Here is a 22,869-nt window from a genome sequence, read left to right as displayed (position 1 = left end):
CTCTCCCTGTTCATTTCAGATCTTCCACCCAATATTCACACTTCCGAAAGGCGCTAAAAACGTTTCTTTTATCACAAGCCTTTTCATCATAACTGTCTTATTCTCTGCCTCCTCTCGATCCTCCTGTCCTTTTGCGTTCAGTACTCTATAGCGCCATGAAACCGCCAGGTGAACGTGCGCTCTATAAATATTTTAAACTCAAACTCAAACTCAAGGAACAAATGGATGGACGCACAGTCTGCATAGTTACACATACATACCACAGACTGACACACACACACATACACCAAATGCCAACAGCAATGGAGCCCAACAAATAGGAAATCCAAAGTGGGATGTACTGAAATGGAAGGCCATGGAGACACACAACAAGCATTTGCACATCACATGCAAGACCTGGAACACAGAACACCCCCCTCAGACCATCAAACCACGCATGGCTGGTACAATCAGTGGAGTCAAAACACAGGCATCCCCGTGCAGCAACACAGGGAAACAGCAAGGCAAACCAGGGAAAGGTACAAGGAACAAAGGAAGGCCTGGACATCAAACTGGGAACAGCCACACATGCATACAACCACCTCACAGGAGTACAATAGCAGCACAACACATAGGGCCCATTGACCCACTCCATGACTGACAAACACCAGGAGGAATGTACACACATACCATCTCACACCAGCAGCACACAACACCAATGCCAAACACCCTGAAGGCTGCCAATACTTGCCAGTCCATACACACACAAACAAACACACACCCTGGGTGAAGCCACAAACTTCACACACACACACAGGGATGCCAGAACAGATGTTTGCATAAAAACAACACACAAACACAAAACACAACTGAAACACACACAGAACCCCATCAGAAACAGATATGCCCTGTCAGCCAAACTGTGGAAAGGCACAGACACAACAGGAGTGCACAACCTCATCACTCAGGAACAAAACATTCACAATATGCCACAAATCACACAAGAAGAGCACGATCACAGACCAATACAGCCACATCAAAGCAACTACAGATGGACAGGCAAAAACAGAGCAAACACTGCAGGACATCAGGGGATGAACATCAGGCAATGACAAGGCTACATACACACAGCACTGTACACACAACAAGCAGTGTGTGCACACCAAGCATAACAGTCACACACAGACATGAGTGACACAACATCAACCCACATAACACAAATCAGCACAGCACAAACACAACAGCTCACCCAGGAAGTGAAGCAATACCACAGCCAACACAAATACATCCAACACAACAACAACAGATGCACTAATCTGGGATACAAAGGCAGAACCATCTTGACCAGAGCACTGGGCAGCACACACAGCTGAAGTGCACATGAGCAACCATGACTGATAAACAGCACAAGAACATCACATATAACCCATTGGGGAAATGTCCTGAGTGGCACATTTCTCCTGACCAAAGAACTGCACCACAAAGCACAGTGTCACAAATGAAGTAATGAGGAGGCACACACACAGTTAAACCAAGGGGACAGCTGACATCAAAGTGAAGTGTCTTGCATGCCAGTAGTGGACAAGTAAGGAGTGTACCATACACAAATAGAGGGAGTGCAGACTCACAATGGGTAGGCATAAGAAGCACACATAGAAGATGGCATTACACCACACACACCATGCCACACAGGAGGATAAAAGGCGCCATGGGCCTGCAATGCATGACAAACACAACCACAATGGCAGTGTGGAGCAGCATGCCTGCACAGTCTACACAGACTCAAGACACATAGATGATCAAACAAACACAACACTGATATGCTAGTCACACACTCTGCACACTCACAAGTGACCAAATCAACAAGTAGGAATCAGACAGAACAGCATGGACATACCAACACACTGCACAGTGCACAACAGACAACTCACACATGTGCATACAACCACATCCACAGGGCAGAACAATCAAAACGAAGGCACACAACTCCTGGGTGACACATGTGTGTGTTTGACAATCCAGGGGCACACACACATCAATACCCCCTCCAAAGTCACACCATTCACACGGCACACCTCTTGACTACCCAACAGCACACATCTCATGTAGGCCATGGGACCAGGATTACGAGCCATCCCAAGATGACCAAACACATAAACAGCTGGGCACACATAAAGGAATAACACACATACATGATGACATTGCCCAGCCCGCATGCAAAGTCGGGCACAGAATCACACCCTGTGCTGGCAGTGTCCCCTAACCTGACATGTGAACAATGTAGTCAACAATAGAAAACCATGAAAATGTGAACTGCATTACAGGTAAAATTGTCACCACAGATACCACAAGTATCAGTGTCTGAAAGAACTGAAGTCCCTGTCACCCCTGTGAAAAAAGATTCGGCAGGCAAATACCTTGGCAATGTAGAAGTGCCACATAGAGCATGGGGCCCAGTCAACCATATGCACACACCAAAATAACTTTATTCAGTAAGGACACTGACAAAACAGACAACAGGAGTAACTGTCTTTATTCACATATTGCACAGATGTGACAGTAGATCAACAGTAGAGAAGAGCAAGGCAAAAAATGCTGAGCATATGCATGAGAAACTACACAGGCAAGGTCAAAACAGGAAGGCGGTGGGCATGGCAAAGTGCACAGCAAGTACATGAGAGGCTGCACAGGGAAGAGTCCAACACAGCAGAGCAACAGGGCCAGTGTCCAGGGCAAAGTGCACAGCAAGTACATGAGAGGCTGCACAGGGAAGACCCCAACACAGCAGAGCAACAGGGACAGTGTCCAGGGCAAAGTGCACAGCAAGTACATGAGAGGCTGCACAGGGAAGAGTCCAAAACGGCAGAGCAACAGGGTCAGTGGGCATGTCAAAGTGCAGTACAAATACATGAGAATCTGCACAGGCAAGGGCAGAACAGGAAGGCCAGTGGGCATGGCAAAGTGCAGATCGAGTACATGAGAATCTGCACGGGGAGTGTGTGTGACTGTATCCTTCCATGTGCAGCAACACAGTCAGGGGGGTACAATGGGCAGAACAGGCCCACCTGTGAGAGAGACAGATGTGTGAGGGGGACTAGCACTCACACTTGGCTGACAGTCGGACTGGGAGCTGGCTGTGTCGGGGACCGCAGGATCACCTGACTGGGGAAAGAGCGGCCCATGTGAGGTAGGGCTATCAGTGGCTTGGCAAGCCGGAGGGCTGCTTGGACCAGATGGTATAGTGGCACGTGGAGGTGGAGTCATGCAGACCTGAGATACAGTGTGGGTGGGAGATGTTTGAGGGGTGCCTTTCTATTTCTTGGGGATTCGAAATGGCTTCCCTGTACTGGGGTTAATGGGAACAGGTGTGGACACAACACGCACACTCACCAACAGAGCCGCATCAGGTAAAAAAAAAAAATGATAATTACGCACCTATATAGCGCACGACTACCCAGAGGCATCTCGACGCTTGTACGAATACCGCCCACTCCTGGGCACCCATACGGTGAAGTCAGGCATCCTCAGCGTTGTTGGGGACGTTGTAGAGATTAAGCAAGCTATTGCCCAGAGGTGCAGAGTGGGGCTCATGATCAGAATAGGCACCAAGGCGAGAATTATCAGGTCTGAGGAAATTGAGCCCGAGACCCGCCGAGGCGAATATTGAACCCTGGTCCCGGCCAGACTACTGCATCAGGGTCTGCCGCTCTAACCATTGAGCCACACAGTGCCAGTGTCACTTCAGACACTGGCACTCCCTCTGGTGATGCGCCGGATCCTGTGGAACTCTTTGTATGGCTTCGTCTCTGCCCCTCCTTCCCCTGTTTGCCAGGTGTACCCCCTCCATGTAGGCAACCACCTGGGCTAATTTTTTGCCATGGTCACTGAAGGCATTGAGTAGAGCTGTCTGGCTCACACAAAGCTGGCACAGAAGCTCGACAGACTCAGCACTGAGGGCAGCAGGGGGGACAGGTGCAGGGGCAGCGGTGCCAGGTGTGAATGAAACTTGTCCCCTCTTACTGACACAGACACGGGCAGCACCGGAGGGAGTGCATGGGGCATGGGAGGGTGTGCACTGACCGCTGTGTGGTAGAAGATGATGCAGAGTCTCCAATCCCTGTGCCTGCCAACATGCATGCAACCCCGCTGGCATCAGATGATTTAGTAATTTGTGTCTCAGGCAAGGATTCCTCCTGCATACTCCGGCACTGATGACATATTAAAAAGAGTGAACAGAGGCCGCCTGCTCGTCAGTTATGACCCTAGCAGATATTGAGATGTTTTTTGGGCTGTTGGTGCCTGTGGATATATAGATAAGAACATATGGTATCCCAACTGGTAATATTCAGAGGCAATTAGTGAGGATATGAGTACAACATTATCCACAAGGAAGCAAGGAGACTCTATTTGATTATAGCATGTGCTCATGGCATTATTTATATAGACATTTTGAGGAAAAAGGCAAAGAAAGACAATTGGCAGTTGTAACAGCACTGTAATACATAAATGAAATAATTGAAAACAACCCAAATTGCACGTGGTGCTCGAGGTGTGTGAGTGAAAACCAAGGTAGCGACGCAGGTGACAATGTGAACGGCGTGGGCGGCGCAAATTGACTGGGGCATAAATATACAGTGAATAGTTAGCACAATGTGGTTCCAGGTGACTTTAGGAGTTTGTTTCTACTTCAGTTCAATGCTATGTTCGTGAACCACTTTGTGTAACGCCCCTATGATCGCGCTGGAGTGTCGACGGTGTTTCGATCCACATTAATCGGGATCTTCATCAGGAGTGGGTTAGGTCGAAGGCAGTGCTGTACATGGGAGCAAAGGAAAGGGTGAGACAGAGACGCAAGGCAAGGCGGAAGCGGTACGCAGGCATGGTTTTCTAGTGGCGTGCATCCTGGGGTAGAAGTCGTATGGCATTAGAGGGCTCCCTCTATGGTCAGGGTGAGCATGGTGGGGGTTGAGAACAGGTGGCCCGATGGCCTACAGAGGGGGGCTGCAGGGAGAAACATGAGCAGGTAGTCGCCAGTGGGATGGGCTGATAGGCGATGAATGTGAGGGAGGGGGGATGGGTACGCTGAGGTGGTAGCGGCGGGATATCGAAATCGCAGTTGGTAAGTGAGTGATGGATCTAGGTGGGCTAGCTCTCACCCAATCAAATGTGCCCCAAACTTGTATGAGCTGGAGGAAGCGTATTAGAGTGGTGGGTTGCGGGATTGTGAGCGGCGGTAGGCGGCAAATGACTGTGACGCGGTGACGCCTAACTGCGGGGGAAATCTAGAGTATGTCAAAGGCAAGCTGCCGATTGGGCACGCTAAGGTGGTAGCGGCGGGAAATCAAAACCGCAGTTGGTAAGCGAGTAGAGGATCTAGGTGGACTAGCTCTCACCCAATCAAATGTGCCCCAAGCTTGTATGAGCTGGAGGAAGCGTATTAGAGTGGTGGGTTGCGGCATTGTGAGCGGCGGCAGGCGGCAAATGACTGTGACACGGTGACGCCTAACTGCGGGGGACATTTAGAGCATGTAAAAGGCACGCTGCCGGTTGCTAGCTACCTGGGTCAGAGGCCCCGGGTTATGGATCGCCGTGGAACGGAACGTCAAAGTTGTGGATTGAGAGGCTGGGGGGGGAGAGGGGAAAAAAGGAAAGGAGGGTTGAGTGGAGCATGATGAGGCTGGGCTGGTCCGCCGGAGCAAAGAAAGTAAGACTTACGGATGTCAGCGAGGAATCTGCTGAAGTGGGGGAGCGGAGTCGTCTGGCATGGAGTAGGCTGGAGGGGGATAAAAAGGGAGTGGAGGGGCCGATGAGTGTCAAGTGCTGTGGCGGAGACGGTCTGTGGTAGGTAGAGGAGAAGTAAAGTAATGACTTACCAAGGGCTGCGATCAGATCGCGCATTCACAAGGAAAAGACGAAATCCGTGGAGCCAATCCTGCAGTGATCGGTCAGGAGAGACTGAATCTGTGGAGGCAAGGGACGCACTGAAATTAGTATCTGGGCAGCGGCGTAAAGCGCAACTGAGTAGGGAGTATGAGGTGAAGTGAAACAAGAGACAAACCTCTGACATGCTTGGAGCTGGCGAAAAGCTCGAGCAAGGCTGGTGTTTCCAAGGAGGCGCCTGGGACAGTCGAACTCCTCATACGGATTCGGCAGGGCGTGGCTACATGACGGGTGGTACCGCTAGAAGGGAGGGCGCCTGTGATTGGGCGGCCTCACGGGGTGGGCAGAGAGGGGGGCGGGAAAGAGGTGGGAACGCTAGGACGCGGGTCTGCAGCTCGATGTAAGCAGATCAGAGGCAACCTTGGCAGAATAGGTCTGGGCTAATGGGCTCGACCAGAGCGAAAGAGCATTCATTTAGTGGCACAGAGGGATGAGTGGCACACATAGTCTGCTCTAATACATGAGGGAAAAACATGTCAACACAAATCGGGGAGCAGTTACATTACGAGGTGTGCAGACAAGTATCAATTTGTACATTAAAGTCTTGATAAAGACAGACCAGATCGAAGGAGAGTGAATCAGAAAGATTTGGACTTGCAATACAATAATGACAATGTCGGCAATGTCTCAGTCACAAGGCAGTACAGTTCAGTAAACAACAGTTTGTCTGAGTACAAGGAGAAGTGTTAAAATTGCAGTGTTGGGACAGTGTGAGACGAGACTTAGGACAGGTAAGGAGGAGAGGGGAGAGGAGGCTGGAATCAGATAGCAATGGTGCTATTCCACTCATCAATTGTGTTGAGTCTATTATTCACAGAGTCGCAGAATGTCATCCATTTACACTCACATCTATTTAGGAGAGATTTAATGTTTCCGCCTCTCGGAGGGAGTGTAACCTGTTCAATCACCTGCCACATGATGTCTGTGTCGAGGTGGTTTTTCTCCAGAAAATGTGAGACCAGAGGAGCCGTTAGGACTTTACAATTGATCCGGCTCTTGTGTTATATAATCCTGTTTTTGATGCTTTGGGTTGTCTGGTCGATGTAGAGCAAGAAACAAGGGCATTGGATGGCGTAAATCACATTGATTGACCTGCAATTGGTATGGGTCTTCAGGGTGTGGGTTCTGTCTTTGTAGAGAAACACTTTGGTGTTGGTTGTTAGATCGCAAACAGAACAGTTCTGACATTTGAAATGTCCCACTACTGGTGGGAGCCCCCATGCAGCAGTGATGGTGTGTTTGTCACTTGTCTTCTCGGGCCAGGTGATGGCATGTACCAGATGAGATGCTAAGTTATCTCCACGTTGGTAGGAGAACAAGGGTTCCTCTTTGAATGGTTCGAAGAAGCGAAGTATGGACCAATTCTTCCTGATAATTTTAGCCACTTTGTTACTGTTCCGGCTGAATCTGGATTCCAACGGAATTCTTTTCAATGGTATCTTGGTTTGGGTTGTTAGTAGATGTTCCCTGTGGCAGTACCATGCTCTTTCTTTTTCTTGCTCTCGATATGAGCCGTTTCGGGTAACCTCTTGCACACAGTTTTTCGGCCAGAATTTCAGCTTCTCAGAAATAGTCCTTACGTCATTTGCAATTTCTCCTAATTCGAAGAAATTGGCCATATGGTAGTCCATCCCTCAGTGCTTGTGGGTGATAGCTTGTGTACTGGAGTAGTGTGTTCCTTTCCGTTGGCTTGCGGAAGAGGCAAGTACCCAATTTGCCCTCCTCTGCATGTATGGTGACATCTAGGAAGGGTAAGTCATTGCTTCTACAATCACATGTGAAGCGTAAATGTTCTTGAGAGTGGTTGAGCCAATCCATGAAGGACATCAGGGTCTCCTCTATTCCATTCCAAATCAGCAGGATGTCGTCTATGTAGCGACTCTGTAAGTGGCGCGGACCGTCCGTGCCACAAAGGAGTTGCACAACCGTATGCATTAGTGTAAATGATATTCACACGTATTCCTTTTTTCACCAAATTCATCCAGTTTTTATTCCAAGTTTTTTTCAAAGTTTACTCATTTTTCCGTTTTTTCACCATCACGTCAAAGACATAAAGTTTTTCATGTTTTATGCATCTTGCTGCTCTTGACGCCCCCTGACACGATGGGGCGTCCAGGGGGGTTGATGCGATCCTTGTGGATGTTTGGGAGGACGTAGAGGACAGGTGTGAGGGGGTGTGGGTTGTTAAGAAAAAGAAATTCCTTGTGTGTTATAATGTCTCTGGATTCGGCTTCTTGTGTCACATTCAAGCCGAATCCAAAGACATTATAATACACAAGGAATTTGTTTTTCTTAACAACCCACGCCCCCACACACCTGTCCTCTACATCCTCCTGAAGATCCACAAGGATCGCATCAACCCCCCTGGATGCTCCATCGTGTCAGGGTGCGGATCTATTCTGCAGCCCATTGGCAAATACCTTGACGCCATTCTAAAAGAATTTGTGCCCATTAATGACACATTTATCAGGGACACTACAGATTTAATCAACACCATTGATGACAAACCCTAAAACATCGAGACCGACCTCATGGCCGGGTTAGACATCAAATCCCTGTATACAAACATTCCGCACTCTGAAGGTCTACAGGTGATCAAATCACTCCTCATGGAGAGACCTATGCCAACCAAGATACCCACCGACTTCATCATGGATCTTCTAAAAATTGCACTACAGAATAATTACTTCCTTTACCGGGAGACATTTTACCTGAAGATTAAAGGAGTATCCATGGGCGCGTGCTTCGCCCCAAATTTTGCTATTCTCTTTGTACACCACCTAGAGAAAACAAATATTCTACACATGAACAACCCCTTCTCTAACAACATCAATTTATGGCGTCGCTACATAGACGACATCCTGCTGATTTGGAATGGAACAGAGGAGACCCTGATGTCCTTCATGGATTGGCTCAACCACTCTCAAGAACATTTACGCTTCACATGTGACTGTAGAAGCAATGACTTACCCTTCCTAGATGTCACCATACATGCCGAGGAGGGCAAATTGAGTACTTACCTCTTCCGCAAGCCAACGGAAAGGAACACACTACTCCAGTACACAAGCTATCACCCACGAGCACTGAGGGATGGACTACCATACGGCCAGTTTCTTCGAATTAGGAGAAATTGCAAATGACGTAAGGACTATTTCAGAGAAGCTGAAATTCTGGCCAAAAAACTGGGTGCAAGAGGTTACCCGAAACGGCTCATATCGAGAGTGAGAAAAAGAGCATGGTACTGCCACAGGGAACATCTACTAACAACCCAAACCAAGATACCATTGAAAAGAATTCTGTTTGTATCAAGATTCAGCCCGAACAGTAACAAAGTGGTTAAAATGATCAGGAAGAATTGGTCCATACTCCGCCCCTTCGAACCATTCAAAGAGGAACCCTTGTTCTCTTACCAACGTGGAGATAACTTAGCATCTCATATGGTACATGCCATCACCTGGCCCGAGAAGAAAAGTGACAAACACACCATCACTGCTGCATGGGGGCTCCCACCAGGAGTGGGACATTTCAAATGTCAGAACTGTTCCGTTTGCGATCTAACAACCAACACCAAAGTGTTTCTCTACAAAGACAGAACCCACACCCTGAAGACCCATACCAATTGCAGGTCAACCAATGTGATTTACGCCATCCAATGCCCTTGTTCCTTGCGCTACATCGGCCAGACGACCCAAACCATCAAAAACAGGATTATCCAACACAAGAGCCGGATCAATTGTAAAGTCCTAACGACTCCTCTGGTCTCACATTTTCTGGAGAAAAACCACTTCGACACAGACATCATGTGGCAGGTGATTGAACAGGTTACACTCCCTCCGAGAGGCGGGGACATTAAATCTCTCCTAAACAGATGTGAGTGTAAATGGATGACATTCTGTGACTCTGTGAATAATGGACTCAACACTATTGATGAGTGGAATAGCACCATTGCTAGCTGATTCCAGCCTCCTCTCCCCTCTCCTCCTTACCTGTCCTAAGTCTCGTCTCACACTGTCCCAACACTGCAATTTTAACACTTCTCCTTGTACTCAGACAAACTGTTGTTTACAGAACTGTACTGCCTTGTGACTGAGACATTGCCGACATTGCCATTATTGTATTGCACATCCAAATCTTCCTGATTCACTCTCCTTCGATCTGGTCTGTCTTTATCATGACTTTAATGTAGAAATTGATTCTTGTCCGCATGCCTCGTCATATAACTGCTCCCCGATTTGTGTTGACATGCTTTTCCCTCATGTATTAGAGCAGACTATGTGTGCCACTCATCCCTCTGTGCCTCTAAATGAATGCTCTTTTGCTCTGGTCGAGCCCATTAGCCCAGACCTATTCTACAAAGGTTGCCTCTTATCCGCTTAAATCGAGCTGCAGACCCGCATCCTAGCGTTCCCACCTCTTTCCCAACCCCCTACCCGCCCACCCCATCACGCCACCCAATCACAGGCGCCCTCCCTTCTAGCGGCACCACCCGTCATGTAGCGACGCCCCCGCTGAATCCGTATGAGGAGTTCGACTGTCCCAGGCGTCTCCTTGGAAACGCCAGCCTTGCTCGAGCTTTTCGCCAGCTCCACGCCTGTCAGAGGTTTGTCTCTTGTTTGACTTCACCTCATACTCCCTACTCGGTCGCGCTTTACGCCGCTGCCCAGATACTAATTTCAGCGCGTCCCTTGCCCCCACAGATTCAGTCTTTCCTGACCGATCACTGCGGGATCGGCTCCACAGATTTCGTCTTTCCCTCATGAATGCGCGATCTGATCGCAGCCCTTGGTAAGTCATTACTTTACTTCTCCTCCCCCTACCCCGGACTGTCTATGCCACGGCACTTGACACTCATCACCCCTCCACTCCCTTTCCCCCCCTCCAGCCTACTCCGCGCCAGATGACTCCGCTTCCCCACTTCAGCAGATTCCTCTCTGACACCGGTGAGTCTTACTTTCTTTGCTCCGGCGGACCAGCCCAGCCTCATCACGCTCCACTCAACCCTCCTTTCCTTCCCCCCCCCCCCCCCCCCCCCCCCCCAGCCTCTACATCCACAACTTTGACGTTCCGGACCATGGCGATCTATAACCCGGGGCCTCTGACCCAGGTAGCTACCAACCGGCAGCGTGCCTTTTACATGCTCTAGATGTCCCCCGCAGTTAGTCACCACCACGTCACAGTCATTTGCCACCTGCCGCCGCTCACTATCCCACAACCCACCACTCTAATACGCTTCCTCCAGCTCATACAAGTTGGGGGCACATTTGATTGGGTGAGAGCTAGCCCACCTAGATCCATCACTCGCTTACCAACTGCGATTTCGATATCCCGCCGCTACCACCTCAGCGTACCCATTCCCCCTCACTCACATTCATCGCCTATCTGCCCATCCCACTGGTGACTACCTGCTCATGTTTCTCCCTGCAGTCCCCCTCTGTAGGCCTTTGGGCCACCTGTTCTCAGGCCACACCATGCTCACCCTGACCATAGAGGGAGCCCTCTAATGCCATACGACTTCTACCCCAGGACGCACGCCACTAGATAACCACGCCTACCTACCGCTTCACCTTGCCTTGCGTCTCTGTCTCACCCTTTCCTTTGCCCTAATGTACAGCACTGCCTTCGACTCAACCCAGTCCTGATGAAGATCCCGAATAATGTGTATCGAAACGCCGTCGACACTCCAGCGCGATCATGGGCGCGTTACACAAAGTGGTTCACGAACAGAGCATTGAACTGAAGTAGAAACAAACTCCTCAAGTCACCTGAAACCACATTGTGCCAACTATTCACTGTATATTTATGCACCAGCAACTTTGCGCCACCCACGCTGTTCACATTGTCACTTGCGTCGCTACCTTGGTTTTCACTCACACACCTCGAGCGCCACGTGCAATTTGGGTTGTTTTCAATTATTTTATTTATGTATTACAGTGCTGTTACAACTGCCAATTGTCTTTCTTTGCCTTTTTTCCCAAAATGTCTATATAAATGATGCCATGAGCACATGCTATAATCAAATAGAGTCTCTTTGCTTCCTTGTGGATAATGTTGTACTCATATCCTCACTAATTGCCTCTGAATAATACCAGTTGGGATACCATATGTTCTTATCACATTTTACCCCAATCCCAACACGGTTGACGGGTTTGTGCTCCTGTTTTTGATACAAGGTGGATATATAGAGGCAGGTCCATACACAGGACCATAGGGTGGAATTGGGTGGCTTATGGGTTGAGATTAAGGCATGGGATAAGGAGCGAGAGCCCGATAAAAGACCTAGGGCTGAGATTCTATTTTTGCCAAGTCGTATTATCACTTATATATATTCTCTTATCTCACCCAGATGAGTAGACTGTGATAAGCTGACGGCATTTTGTCAAAAGAAAGAGGAAAGTGTGTCTGATTTCTTTACTCGGTTTGAAGGGGTGTTCTTGGATTTCAGTGGACAGGGTTTGTCAGTTGAAGGTGCTTTTTGTTTGTTTGTTAACAGGTTTGTCACAAATTTGCTTCCAGAGATTGCGGCTCAGTTGAAAGCTTCTGAGAGTACTTGGACTACCTCCTCCCCTTCGGTGATATTGAGTATGGCTCAGTATTATGAGCATCGAGAAAATGAGGAAAAGGACATGGTGGAAAAGAAGAGTAAGGATTTAAAAACGAGGTGTTGCTGCAGCAGGTTGGAAGAGGGTTGGAAGGGGACGGGGCACTGGTCCGGCTCAGAGGTCATGGGGTGCCAGTAGGGGTGGTGCACCCCTAAGGCCAAATCAATGAGTGTATTGCAAAAAGGAGGGACATTGGCAAAGCAAATGTCCATATTTGTTACTGAAACTTGCAGTACCTAGGGGACGGGGTCTAAGTGGAAGGGGCCATTATGAGGTTGGTCGGGATGAGGTTCAAGCAGGTGCATCCTCGGGGGGTCGTTCTGATCAGAACTATTTTGATGACCCCAGGGGCAGACAGTACTATCATGATGATTATGATATGGATGAAGCTTCAGGGATGTCTTATGGTTAGGACAGGCAGGGACAGGGAAAGGGACCAGTTCAAATTCCTGTAGATCAGCGTGGTCCTTATGTCACAGCAGATTTGCATTGTTCGGCATTGAAATTTTGGGTGGATACAGGTGCAATGAATAGCTCGGTTTCTCGCTCGCTGGTCCCCGGGTCAGCCCTGTCTGGCCGTAATAATGTTTCGGTAAGTTTTTCAGGCATATTGTTTGAGAGACCCATTTCCAAACCTCTTGCTTTCAAAATTGGTCCTTTCACTGTGGGCTCCCCATTTTTGTTGACGGCGAATTGTGGGGAAAATTTATTAGGATTGGATTTGTTGAAAAAGTTTCATGCTACTATTTATAGTTCCCCGGATGGTGTTTACATGACTCTTGGACCTAATGTGGTTAGTGCAAAACAGTGTTTGGCAAAGGATGCACTGCTTCCTGTTGAATATAAGGATGTGCCGTCCTCTTTGTAGGCCACATGGGAAAAGGATGTGGGGTTGTTGCAGATGCCACCAGTTTCTATAAAGGTCAAGAATAACGCTGTGCTTCCTCGTATTCCCCAGTACAAAATACTGCAAGCTGGGGAACAGGGTTTGATGCAGATTGTACAGGACCTGATCAAATCGGGGGTGGTTGAGGAGACAGTAGCGAATGTATGCAATAGCCCCATTCTCCCTTTTCTTCAGAAGGTATCTTTGGATTCCCCCGATGCACATCTGATGTTTATCGCTTTGTGATTGATCCCCGGGAATTTAATAAGATAGTAGTTCCCCAGTTCCCGGAGGTACCAGATATTACTGCCCTCTTGACAATGATTCCTTCCACTGCTAAATTCTTTTCTGTGATTGATTTGAAAAATGCTTTCTTTAGTATTCCTATCCATCCCAACAGTAGTTATCGCTTTGGATTTGCTCTGGCTGGTAGAAGCTTCCAATTCTGTCGAGCTCCTCAGGGGTATACAGAAAGTCCCAGTATTTATAGCCAAGCTTTGAAAAGTCAATTGGATTCTCTCTCTCTCTCTTCCTGCAGGTAATGTATTATTAACGTATGTGGGTGACATTTGATTGCCTCCGATACCGAAGGGGGTTGTCGGGATGCCTCTGTACAATTGTTAAAGCATTTGGCAAACAAAGGGCATAAAGTGTCCCTTTCCAAATTTCAATATGGTCAACAGCAGGCCACCTATTTAGGTCACCTGCTATCGAAGAAGGGTCGGAGGCTAACACATGAACGCGCTCATGCCATTGTTAAGATGCCTGTCCCTGTGACTCAGATGGATGTGCGTGCTTTCATGGGCATCACCTCGTATTGACGATATTGCATACCCGCTTATTCTTTATTAATACAGCCTTTGCTTAGCCCAACAACTAAAGATGTGCATGAACCTTTGCCCTGGACACATGAATGTCATCATGCTTTTGAGCAATTAAAAGTTGTATTTTGCTCTGCACCTGTGCTTGGTAAACCTGATTATAAGAAGCTTTTCGTGTTGTACATACACAAAACTGCTGGGTTTGCGCTTTTGGTGTTAACACAAGCCTTTGGAGGTAAGCAGAGGCTGGGTTCTTATTTTTCTGCTACGCTTGACCCTGTCGCCAGAGCCCTCCTGAGTTGTTAAAGAGCTGCAGCGGCTGTGGCAGGGCTCGTTCTTAACCATGATCTCACAGTAATGGTGCCCAATGCTGTGGATGTGCTTTTATTATAGAGGCTTTTATAGCGCGCTCTGTTACTAAATAGTATAGTATCCTGGCGCGGAAGAGAAGGGAGCAGATCACAGTAAATGCAGAGGAGAGATAGCCATTATACAGTGGTGTTAAAGAGGTGGGTTTTTAGGCCTTTCCTGAATGCCATGATGGAAGGGGCTGTTCTCAACTGCAGAGGCAGGGTATTCCAAGCTCTCGCTGCTCTAACCGAGATGGATTGGCCACCAAGCCTGCTATATTTAAACTTTGGCACAGTCATTTGGTGAAGGTTGCTTGATCTAAGAGGGCGGTTGGGCGCATAGAGGGAAAATCTTTTTCTCAGATAGGTTGGACCTGTTAGATGGAGTGCTCGGTAAGCTAGCACAAGGATCTTAAATAAGATCCTTTGGGCAACTGGGAGCCAGTGGAGATCTCTGAGAGGTTGGCAGACACTAGATCTTCTGGGTATGTTAAACAGCAGCTGGACCGCAGCATTTTGAATGACTTGGAGGCGGTGGATCAGATAGGCTGGGAGTCCACAGTAGAGAGCATTCGCATAATCCAATCTGGATATTATCAGAGCGCGAATGACCGTCTCCTTGGCTGCTCTCGGAAGCAGAGGAAGAAATCTGCGTAAGGTTTTAAGGGTGGAGAAGCAGATTCCAGTAAGTTTTTTCAGGTGGTCCTCAAATCTGAGATTGTTGCTAAACCAAATTCCTAGGTTTTTTGCAGGTCCGCCAGTGGAATTGGGGCTAGGAAAGTCGGTGGGCCAAAGAGAGTTACTAAAGTTATCTGGAAAGGAGCCATACAGCAGGATTTCAGATTTGCTCTCATTACATTTAAGTTGGGCACAGGCCAGCCAGCGGAAAACCGATGATAAGCAAAATTGAACTCTCGATGTATCCGAGTTGTTTTTGGGCCATGTAAACAGAAGCTGAGTATCATCGGCATAAGCCATAATTTTGGCGCCTAGCTGTTCCGCAAGATAAATGAGGGGGGTCATATATACATTAAAAAGCAGAGGGCTTAAGGTGGAGCCCTGTGGCACACCAGTAGAAAGTTTTTTGGGAGAGGAGGAGAAAGGCGGCATCCATACTTGCTGTGACCTGTTGTCTAAAAAAGATATTAACCAGCCGAGAGCTGGACCAGTTATGCCTATGGCTGCTAGTCTGGTAAGTAGGAGGGAGTGTGGGACCGTATCGAAGGCGGCAGAGAGGTCCAATAAAATCAGCGCCGCTCTGCCACCTCCGTCCAAACACTCACGAATGGCCTCAGAAACCTCGACTAGAGCCGTCTCTGTGCTGAAAGCAGCTCTAAAGCCTGATTGTGCAGGGTGAAGAGCTTGAGAGCACTCAACAAATCTGTCCAGCTGTGAAAATGCAACTTTTTCGCATATCTTTGCTAGAGCTGGCAATAGAGATATGGGCCGGAAGTTAGCAGGAGTCTTTGGGTCTAGGCCATTTTTTTTGAGAAGTGGTAACAGTTTTGCCTGTTTCCAGCAGGCTGGAACAGTGGCGCTGGAAAAAGAGAGGTTGACAATATGTGTCACCTCTTGGCCGACTGTATTAGCCAGGCCCGCAAGGACTCTGGCCGGGCAGGGGTCGGCGGGGGAGCCCGATTGTAGGGTAGCCAGAATTTTCACAACCTCTGTTGTGTTCACTGGAGAGAAGAAGGCAAACTGATCCATAGAGATAGGCATAATGGGGGAAGGAATAGTCATGGAGACTGGAAAATTGCTACATACAGTAAGCAGATCATCTTGGATTTTTTCAATTTTTTCTACAATGAATACAGAAAGTTCTTCACACCATTTTGCCGATGAGGCTAAAAGCGGTTGGGCGGCGCAGGGGGAAACAAAGCTTTTTACAATAGCAAAGATTTCTCCCCTATTGTTGTTGGCCTTGGTAATGCGCCCGTCATAGTATGAACTTTTTGCCGCTTTAATTGCTGCATAATACTTCTTTTGAGCCATTCTTAGTTCTTTCTTGTCCTCAGGGAGATAAGCTTGTCTCCAACGTCTTTCGAGTTTTTTGCAGCCTGATTTAAGATCGCGAAGAGTATTGGAGAACCAAGGTTTGGAAGGGGTGGAACGAACTCTACATACGCGACCTGTTTTGGTTGAAAGAGCAACACCTCCTTTGATCCATGAGTTGAATGAGCTAACGGCTAACTCAATTTCTGAAGGAAGTGGGGTGCGAGAAGTATCCAGCTGATCACAAAGCATAGCTATGTTAATTTTCTGTGTATGAGCCGTGGGGTGATTGGTCTCAGCAGAGCGTGACAGGGGCCACGAGAATCTTATTAGCATATGATCAGACCAGTTTACTATTTCAGGCTCAGACATATTTATATTAAAGTTGGTACATATTAGGTCAAGGACGTGACCCCCTGAGTGGGTGGGAGCCTTGATCCACTGTTTTAGCTGGGCCATCGCAAACGCATCATTTAGCCGAACTGTGTCCGGTAGATCGGGCTGGTCCGCGTGAATATTGAAGTCCCCCAGAAGGAGATATGTGGGGTATATCAGGGCACGTGGGACTATCATGTCCTCTAGTGCTTCTAGAAATTTTCCTGCGTGGCCGGGTGGTCGGTACACCAAGGAGCCCCCTAAGGTAAAATGTGCCCCCAGAGTAAGAGAGAAATGGAGTACCTCGGCATCAATAGAGGGACCCATAGAATCTAGAGAAAAGGTCCACTTATCCCTAAAAATGGCTGCTATGCCACCTCCTCTGCCTAAGGGGCGATCTTGTCTAATGATTTTAAAGCCACGTGGAATGGCAAGTTCGATCACTGGGTTGCAAGTGTCATTGAGCCATGTTTCTGTGACAAAAAGGAGATCAAACTCGTTGTCACTTAATAGCTCAAATATATCATTAGAGTGTTTTACCAGTGATCTGGCATTGATCAAGCCGGCCCGAAGACATGACGAATCAATAGAACACTGGGTGGGGGCCGAAAGGATAGGTTGAAGGCGAAATGAACATGCTTGACAAATGCGCTGAGAAGTATCTACCAAGTCCCATAGATTCGAGCAGGGGCAGGATTTAGCACTAAGTGCTATTAAGTACTCACGAGAGTAGGAGACACGCGGCCAATCAGTGGATGGGGAGGCCGCCGCAGGGGGGCTGGCGCTGGCCACGTCCGGGACACGGACGGGCACAGACGGGCCCTCCTTTGGCGCTCCTTCGGCGCGCAGACGGCGCGCCCGCTGCGCGTGGCCGCTGCGCGTCTTGAAGTGCATGTTTATTTGTAGCCACAGCCCCTCCCTCCGCTGGACCGCTAACTCGGGTCCAGCCGGGTCCGAGCCTGACTCAAGATGGCGCCCGTCTAGCCCTCCACATCAATCGGCACCAGGGAGCCGCGGTGGAACGGGGCACAGGGGGACCAGATCTCTAGCACTGTGACAGGTAACAGGTTTAACAATGTTAAAATAGATTTTAAAAGGCACAAAAGTAGTAAACACGCAAATAGTAAAAACGATTGCAGGTAGTCTTTAAAATGACTGGCTAGTTCGGTGGGAACCAGAAGAGAGCAGAGGAGAGCCCTCGCAATCTGCTTTCCTTCACTGAGCGAAATAACGAGGTGCTGCCACCACCTCCAACAAACGCCCAGACCCACCTACTCCGATTCTATTTGTAGCCACAGCCCCTTCCTCCGCTGGACCGCTAACTCGGGTCCAGCCGGGTCCGAGCCTGACTCAAGATGGCGCCCGTCTAGCCCTCCACATCAATCGGCACCAGGGAGCCGCGGTGGAACGGGGCACAGGGGGACCAGATCTCTAGCACTGTGACAGGTAACAGGTTTAACAATGTTAAAATAGATTTTAAAAGGCACAAAAGTAGTAAACACGCAAATAGTAAAAACGATTGCAGGTAGTCTTTAAAATGACTGGCTAGTTCGGTGGGAACCAGAAGAGAGCAGAGGAGAGCCCTCGCAATCTGCTTTCCTTCACTGAGCGAAATAACGAGGTGCTGCCACCACCTCCAACAAACGCCCAGACCCACCTACTCCGATTCTATTTGTAGCCACAGCCCCTCCCTCCACTGGACCGCTAACTCGGGTCCAGCCGGGTCCGAGCCTGACTCAAGATGGCGCCCGTCTAGCCCTCCACATCAATCGGCACCAGGGAGCCGCGGTGGAACGGGGCACAGGGGGACCAGATCTCTAGCACTGTGACAGGTAACAGGTTTAACAATGTTAAAATAGATTTTAAAAGGCACAAAAGTAGTAAACACGCAAATAGTAAAAACGATTGCAGGTAGTCTTTAAAATGACTGGCTAGTTCGGTGGGAACCAGAAGAGAGCAGAGGAGAGCCCTCGCAATCTGCTTTCCTTCACCGAGCGAAATAACGAGGTGCTGCCACCACCTCTTGAACAAGACAAAGACGCAGCACCTTACCAGTGCTTGTTTGACCGGTTACGAATTGAGTATCTTTGCACCTCATATTACTGTCAAAAGATGTGCCATTCTGAACCCAGCCACATCGCTACCCCTCCCTTCGGAAAATGAGTGCACAGATGTCCATGATAGTCTTTTCCGGACAGAAGAAGAGAAGAAGCGACGGGTAGACCTGACTGACGTTCCCTTATCTGATCCACAAGGGGAACTATATGTCGATGGTTCTTGTTTCAAATTGTCAGATGGCACCACTACAGCGGCGTATGCTATTACCTCGCTGCGCACTGTAGTTGAGACATTATGTATTCCTTACCAATCCATGCAAGCTGCAGAGTTGATAGCCCTTTTGCGAGCATGAGAACTGAGTGAAGGACTGGCTGTCAATATTTATACTGACAGCTAGTATGCCTTCGGGTGGCCCATAATTTTGGACGACTCTGGGCAAAGAGAGGATTCTTGACTTCGCATGGCACAAAGATTCAAAATTGACCGCTGATAGAAAGGCTTTTGACAGCCTTGACCCTTCCCAAATAATTGACAATAGTGAAGTGTAGTGCCCATAAAGCAATCACTGAGGATGTGGGGAGGGGAAATGCTTTTGCAGATCAGATAGCAAAAGAGACAGCCAGGTCGAAAATAGCGAAAATATTTGTGGCCGGACCTGCTAGATGGGTGCCAGATGTTACCATGTTTGAAAATTCGTTAGAGAGTGTTAGGGAAATACAAAGTGAGGCAACAATTGAGGAGTTGGCAGTGTGGCAGGAAAGTACAGGACGTTTAGATGATGAAGGGTGTTGGACTGATAAATCCGAGAAGCAGAGATGGATTGCCCATAGTTACAATGGCACATGGTCTGACTCATATTAGCGCTAAACGAATCTGTAGGTTATTAGATCCTGTGTGGCAAAATGATAATATCCAAAAGGTTGCTGTGCACCTAGTGAAACACTGTCTGATTTGTATGAAGTACAATCCTGGAAAGGTACCCCTACACCTTCTGGTAGTTTTGCACCACCTTCACTCCCTTTCGAGGTACTCCAGATGGATTACATTGAGATGCAATGAGTTAATAATTTGAAATATGTGCTAGTGGTTGTTTGTGCATTTAGTAAATGGATTGGGGCTTACCCAACTAAAGAAAACACGCCATGGAGACAGCGAAGGCTCTTTTTGAGGAGTATGGTACGGTTTGCCCCATTTGATTTGGAGTGACAATGGAAGTCACTTTAATGCAAAAGTTATCCAATTGGTGTGCAATGGTCTGCACAACAAGCAATAATTCCATGCATCAAATCATCCTCAGTTAGCAGGTTTAGTTGAGAAGTACAATGGTACTCTCAAGCTAAAATTGGCTAAGATTAAGGAAAGTACCGGGTTGCAATGGCCAGATGCATTACCCCTTGCTATATTGTCCACCAGAATGACAGCCCATTCTAGAACTGGATTATCGCCATACGAGGTGGTGTTTGGCCGTCCCGCAAATGTGTGGGGCGTCCCAAGACCAAAACAGTTTTCTGAAATGGATTATCCTCTGCTTGTTGATTATTTATATGATCTAAATGTTTACGGTCTATTCATCAACAGATACATGAAGCTTTGCCTCCAGCAACAGAGGGGCCCGGGGATACCATGCAGCCTGGAGAATACATCCGTGTTAAGAATTTCCAGAGACGAGACAGCTTGGAACCCAGATGGGAAAGACCATACCTGGTCCTCATCACGACAAGGAGAGTGAGAGTGGACGGCTGGAAGCATTGGATACTCCCCTATGACCGGTGGGCTCAAGAGGGGATAGGGGACCACGAAATGGAGAAGGTTCCACGTTTTGTTCCCTTTTCTGATGCCCAGCTGACTTGTGCGCGGACGGAGGAGGAGAGCAAGGCAGTTCTGAAAGCGGCAGTTCTCCCAGAAATTAGGGCAACACAGGCTTCTTCTTCATATGATTCGCAGCAGCCTAAGTCTCAGTCTCCAACGCCCCCTGAATTTCAGATTCTTCTCTGTGATGAGACAGTACTTGGAGTAGAAAGGTACCATTTGCGTCCTCGACGGAAGGATAGTGCACCAAAAAAGAAGTGAGTGTTGCAGGGATGGATTTTGTGGATAAGATTAGTGAAAATGTTCCTTGTTTCTGCGTTTACCCATTAGACTAGGGATCAGAAGATTGGTGCACTGCCTGTGACACAGGACAGGATAAGCTGAGGGTATTTTCCAAGGAGGGAGAGTGCCCTATCCTGAGAACCATGAACATTTGCTGATGGGCTGCAACAGTGCGGCTCCACCGTGAAGTGCTTAATAGCACCATCGAGGAATTGAACAAAAGAAGCCTGCCAGGGAGGCTTGTAACAGACCCTGATCTTTTCAACGTTTTTATATTTTTTTCTTTTTTGTGTCCTTTCCATCGTTGGTTCCATTACCTGAAGTCTCTTTCCCTGGTGATTCTATTCGTAAATTCATAGTGAAGATGTATCTGTTTGGTTGTCCCATTGTAGGAGATGAGCATCCTTTTGTTGCCCTGCGACCGGAGCAGCTCAGTTTCGATTGGTTGCTCAAAAAGAAGGTGTTCTATATTGTTTTCATATTACTATTCTTATGGGTGGGAGGGGGATGCTTATTTGTATCTAAATTGTTCTGGATCAATAGTATACAAAAATATATTTCGTTTAGGAAAAAAGGATGACCCTAGTATGGAGGGCAGAAATACTAGATATGCTCCATTGGATTATCAGGGTCCGCTTTATGCACACCCAGGTTTTTATTTTCTATCAAATGGTACCTATTCTAATATGTGCAACGGCACAGAGGATGTGGCCTTGGGAATGGTTTTACATCTTGGGATACCTTGCAAGCACAGTAAACCAAACACAAGATGGGTAAAAAGAATGTTGACCAAGGAATTTTGTGAAGGGCTTACCAATTTGGAAGTCAGCAATTACAGTAACGGTATTACTTTCGGATATATCCTTTCCTCTATTATCACATTTGGTGGCACTGCCATGGCAATGGGTGAACGAGCTAGAAAGTATTTTGGATGTACATTGCAGATTCTATCAAATTCTACAGTGGCAGCTTTATGTGACATCACCACCCAGTTAGAAAGTATAAGCATATACTCTGAGCAAACGAGATATGCGGTTGATTTTATTTTAGCTAAAAGCGGTGGTGCATATGCAATAATAGGGGAGCAGTGTGTGGTGGGTATCTCAAATATGGAAAAGAATATTACAAAACATATTTTAGACATTTTGGAAAATGTTCGAGGGATGGAGAGTGGTAATTGGAGCTCTTTATTTGGTGGTTGGGTTTAGATTCTGGAAAAGGCAATATATTTCATTGTCCTTTTAATTTATTGCTGCATTTTGATTCAGTGTCTTCCTTTATGCTGCTCATACTGTACTACTTATCTGTCTCCCAAAAAGATTTCAGTTCATGATACTAGTGCAACTATAATGCTTCAAAAAGAGCTTGATACTATCATGCAAATCGATGAATGGGTTTTTGGTTCAACTACTTCTCTTGCAGGTTCTATTGCTTATGCCACTTGTACTGCTAATATTTAGTGTCATTTTCTTCTCTAGTTGGATATTCATATATACATATATAAATATATATTTGTACCTGACTTATTATTGTCTGTATGACTATATTTTTCTCTACTGTTAGAATTGCAAAGACCCTTACTTGATAGCAAGAATAAAAGGTGTAACTCCTTCTTTGCTGATGACGACCCCCGTCCGTCATGCACCGCGGTGGGCGTGTGCTGATGACGTCTGGGGGCCGTCATGAACCCGCCCACTTATTAAAAGCTCCGCACAGGCGCAGAATCGCGGCCGCACCCAAGGGGTTAAAAATGCTAAAAGGAGGGTTGTTTAAAATTG

This window comes from Lissotriton vulgaris, chromosome 7 (assembly GCF_964263255.1).
Source record: "Lissotriton vulgaris chromosome 7, aLisVul1.2, whole genome shotgun sequence".
NCBI classification, from domain to species: Eukaryota; Metazoa; Chordata; class Amphibia; order Caudata; family Salamandridae; genus Lissotriton; species Lissotriton vulgaris.
This window is presented reverse-complemented; position numbering follows the sequence as displayed.